At 58.4% G+C, this 4,905-nt stretch overlaps 1 non-coding gene across 1 annotated transcript; it reads left to right on the top strand.

The window, feature by feature from the left end:
- The first annotated feature begins 1,831 nt into the window (after positions 1-1,831).
- On the top strand, positions 1,832-3,646 carry LOC142791976 (small subunit ribosomal RNA). The gene has a single exon (XR_012890554.1). It is a non-coding gene; the product is annotated as a small subunit ribosomal RNA (ribosomal RNA).
- The last annotated feature ends 1,259 nt before the right edge of the window (positions 3,647-4,905 follow it).

Below are 4,905 nucleotides of genomic sequence, written 5' to 3'. Positions count from 1 at the left end.
CGGCACGATATCGGCGTCTTTCTACGTGCTCGCCGGCGACCGTCGCACGAGTACGGCAAAGTGCGTCTGCCGGGGCGGGGTTTGCGACGCGTACGCAATAGTGAGAACCGTCGCTCGGATGTTCGTCGTCTTTCGCCGAGCCAGTGCTGGCACTCCGGCGAAGCCGAACGGAGCCGATTCGGGCACGATATCGGCGTCTTTCCACGTGCTCGCCGGCGACCGTCGCACGAGTACGGTAAACCGCGTCAGCCGGGGCGGAGTTCGGGACGCCGATGCGAAAGTGGGAAGCGCCGCTCGGATCTTCGCCGTTTTTGGAGGAGTCAGTGGCGGCACTCCGGTGAAGCCAAGGTGCGCCAATTCGCGCACGATATCGGCGTCTTTCGACGTGCCCGCCGGCCACCGTCGCACGAGTACGGCAAACCTCGTCTGCCGGGGCGGGGTTTGCGACGCCGACGCAAAAGTGGGAACCGCCGCTCGGATGTTCGCCGTTTTTGGCAGAGTGAGTGCTGGCACTCCGGCGAAGCGAAAGAGCGTGAATGCGCCCACGAAAGTAGCGTATTTGGACGTGCTTGACGGCGACCGCCGCAGGAGTACGAAAAACCACGTCAGCCGGGGCGAGCGACCCACGGCGGTCTGGGTGCTTATCGCTGCTATTATAGGGGCACCCCGGCAGACGCAGAAAGAAAAAAAAAAAAATGGGGACATGGCGTGCGTCACCGTGCGGCTTCGCAGCGTTGCCGAAGTCGCCGAGCCCTTCGACTGAGCCGAACGGCGGACAGGGAACGTTGGTCGGCCGTTCTAACCTGTCGGTGCCACGCCGAGACGTCGTTAAGGAAAACCGCGTCGTGGGCCTCTACGACGCCGTCGAGTCGTTGTACGTTTGGTGTCCAGCGTGTCGGCGGCGAGTAGCGGACACGTCGTTCACGACTTCGGTCTTTCGCAGTCGACGCGAACTTGCGGAGAGTCGTGGTGCCTCACGTTTTCGGCAGAAACCGCGGCGGAATTTTCCCGTGCGTGCGCGCACGACCTCGGTGCTGTGCCGTCAGCGTAGTGTTGCACAAACTCGTGGCCTACCCAAGGTGCGGTACGTTTGCGGCCGTATCCTCGGTGGGAATTTCGTGAGTAGGGTCGCAAATTCTACGACCTCGGCGGGTTTGAGAGCGACGTAGACTTGTGGCACGCTCAACGTGCCACACGTTTCGGGGCACACCCGCGGTGAAATTTTCTCGAGTACGCTCGTATTAGTGCCCAAGGAGGTCTGGGTACTTATCGCTGCTATTATGTGGGGGTTCTCGTGAGCGGCGTACGCGAAAGCGACCGGGTGTCTGATATGCGGCGGGCTTCGGCCTCGTCAAGCGTGTCCTCGGGTCTGCTCCAGGGGAATCCACGGCAGTCGTCTGCAGCCTCATCCGCTTGATGCGTTAGGGGCTGGTTGTCGGACGGTGCCGTTTTACCACGATATCGAGGTGTGTTCCGTGTCGTCCTCGGGCGATTCAGATGCGAAAGCGCCGAAGACGCGGGCGTGACCCGTCGTCTGGCGGCTTTGCAGTCTCGGCTCCGTTGCTAGTTCCGGCCGGTCCACCGACAGTGCAGCGGGCTTGGGCAACCCGCACGGCGCGACCGAGTCGATGCAACGAAAAAGAGCGAGCATGAACGTGCTTCTTGCCGCACGGCTCCCACTCGTCTTTCGGGAAGGTTGTGCCGTAGCGAGCTCGAACGCCGTCATCTCGGAGTGCAAAATAAGAGTGTTGGGGCGCCTGAAGGTGGCCTCCGCCGCACACAGACTGCGTCCGGCCCGCCGAAGGCGAGGACGGACGCGCAGTCGAACGATTACCTGGTTGATCCTGCCAGTAATCATATGCTTGTCTCAAAGATTAAGCCATGCATGTCTAAGTACATGCCGAAATAAGGCGAAACCGCGAATGGCTCATTAAATCAGTTATGGTTCCTTAGATCGTTTCTTCCTACTTGGATAACTGTGGCAATTCTAGAGCTAATACATGCAGTGAGCCTGGAGCCCTTTGGGTAACGGGTGCTTTTATTAGACCAAGATCGATCGGGTTTCGGCCCGTATTGTGTGGTGACTCTGGATAACTTTGTGCTGATCGCATGGCCACGAGCCGGCGACGTTTCTTTCAAGTGTCTGCCTTATCAACTTTCGATGGTAGGTTACTTGCTTACCATGGTTGTTACGGGTAACGGAGAATCAGGGTTCGATTCCGGAGAGGGAGCCTGAGAAACGGCTACCACATCCAAGGAAGGCAGCAGGCGCGCAAATTACCCACTCCCGGCACGGGGAGGTAGTGACGAAAAATAACAATACGGGACTCTTTTGAGGCCCCGTAATTGAAATGAGTACACTCTAAATCCTTTAACGAGGATCAATTGGAGGGCAAGTCTGGTGCCAGCAGCCGCGGTAATTCCAGCTCCAATAGCGTATACTAAAGCTGCTGCGGTTAAAAAGCTCGTAGTTGGATCTCAGTTCCAGACGAGTAGTGCATCTACCCGATGCGACGGCTCGGACTGAACATCATGCCGGTTCTTTCTTGGTGCACTTCATTGTGTGCCTCGAGATGGCCGGTGCTTTTACTTTGAAAAAATTAGAGTGCTCAACGCAGGCGAGTCGCCTGAATAAACTTGCATGGAATAATAGAACAAGACCTCGTTTCTGTTCTGTTGGTTTTTGGAATACGAGGTAATGATTAAGAGGGACGGACGGGGGCATTCGTATTGCGGCGCTAGAGGTGAAATTCTTGGACCGTCGCAAGACGAACTACTGCGAAAGCATTTGCCAAGAATGTTTTCATTGATCAAGAACGAAAGTCAGAGGTTCGAAGGCGATCAGATACCGCCCTAGTTCTGACCATAAACGATGCCAACCAGCGATCCGCCTGAGTTACTCAAATGACTCGGCGGGCAGCTTCCGGGAAACCAAAGTATTTGGGTTCCGGGGGAAGTATGGTTGCAAAGCTGAAACTTAAAGGAATTGACGGAAGGGCACCACCAGGAGTGGAGCCTGCGGCTTAATTTGACTCAACACGGGAAAACTTACCCGGCCCGGACACTGGGAGGATTGACAGATTGAGAGCTCTTTCTTGATTCGGTGGATGGTGGTGCATGGCCGTTCTTAGTTGGTGGAGCGATTTGTCTGGTTAATTCCGATAACGAACGAGACTCTAGCCTATTAAATAGGTGCGGGGTTCCCAGCACCTTACAACCTTCTTAGAGGGACAAGCGGCTCCTAGCCGCACGAAACAGAGCAATAACAGGTCTGTGATGCCCTTAGATGTCCGGGGCCGCACGCGCGCTACACTGAAGGAAGCAGCGTGTCTTTATCCCTGTCTGAAAAGACTGGGTAACCCGTGGAACTTCTTTCGTGATTGGGATAGGGGCTTGCAATTGTTCCCCTTGAACGAGGAATTCCCAGTAAGCGCGAGTCATAAGCTCGCGTTGATTACGTCCCTGCCCTTTGTACACACCGCCCGTCGCTACTACCGATTGAATGATTTAGTGAGGTCTTCGGACCGATGTCCGGCGCGGCCTTTCGGTTGCGCCGGTCTGTTGGAAAGATGACCAAACTTGATCATTTAAAGGAAGTAAAAGTCGTAACAAGGTTTCCGTAGGTGAACCTGCGGAAGGATCATTAACGGATTGTGAAGGGTGAGCGCCTCAGCTGCGTCTGCGCCCGACACTTTCTGCCGCTGACCCCGTTTGGACGCGGGGTCGGCTTTTCCCCACGGGGCTGCCTGAATGTGGAGCGGCACCCCGTGACAAATTGTTGCGCCCAGCGGACGCCAACACCGCGACCTTGGACGGTCGGCCAGGTGGCGGACGCGGGTACAAACGGCGCAACGCACTCATAGGTCGGCTTTCGACCCGCCACTGCACCGTGGCTCGAAGCGCTCGAAATGCGCGACCCGACCGCTGCGGGACCGCCTAGTACTGTAAACAGGAGCGGCGGAGCGCGAACGGCGAGTCGTGGTTACGTCGGTAGAAGGCGAGGCTGCGCGTTCCCGAAACGCCAGCCGAGTGCCCTCCCGACCGTTCGAGCGTGCAAGAACGAGACCCGACAATCGCGCGGCGACTGCCAAGTACGAGAGGAACGGCACAAGCGTCGGCGGTCGGTCAAGGAACTGGCGATGTGACGGGTCCGCTGTGCACCAGTGCATACCGTCCCGCCGTCCGCGGCAAGCGCCTCCGCGTCCTCGGGTGACGGAGGCTGCCGGTCGGTTCTTGCAGGCGAGGGATCTCGCTGGCACCGGTTCGCGTTGACGCGCGGCCGGTCATGGCACGGCGATGCGACGGCCGAGGTGCGCAGTACTCGATGGAGGAACCGCACGCTCCGATGACCGTCCCGCCCTCCGCGGCGTATGCGTACCGACCGTAATGGTTGCAGCAGCGCCGGCCGGCTTTTGAATTCGCCACACGAAACACGGTGCGAGATCGCGGTTAGGGGAGCGTCGACGTTGCCAGGCGTTTTGCTTGCTGCCGAGGGAAAGGCGGCACGGCCACGTCGCGCTCGTCGCGATTAGCGGGTCTGCGCGCTTTGGGAAGGTGCCGCAACGACTTGCCGAAAGAGGAAGCACGGAAGAACGAGGGACTTGGACGTCCCGACAATTGAACGCACTTGCGGCCAGGCCCTTGCTGGCTTCGTTCTTCCGCCTCGAGTAGGCTCGTACGCGGCTCCGGCGCCGAAAGTGGTCCTTGGCACCGACTTCGGTGGACGTGGGAAGTGCCGCGCAAGTACGGCGCGCCTGGCTCCACCTGTTGGCTAAAGTAGGCAGCCGGATCGGCATTTTGGTGTGCGGTGGCAAACCGTGGATGCGAAAAAAGCTTGTGCGATTTCGTGGAACAAAAAGCGGGGGTCCCCCTTTTTATGCGGAGGAGACCGACCCGCCTGCCGTG

Source organism: Rhipicephalus microplus, unplaced genomic scaffold, assembly GCF_043290135.1.
Source record: "Rhipicephalus microplus isolate Deutch F79 unplaced genomic scaffold, USDA_Rmic scaffold_200, whole genome shotgun sequence".
NCBI classification, from domain to species: domain Eukaryota; kingdom Metazoa; phylum Arthropoda; class Arachnida; order Ixodida; family Ixodidae; genus Rhipicephalus; species Rhipicephalus microplus.
Note: the sequence above shows the minus strand (reverse complement) of the source record. Positions and strands in the feature narration are given on the sequence as shown.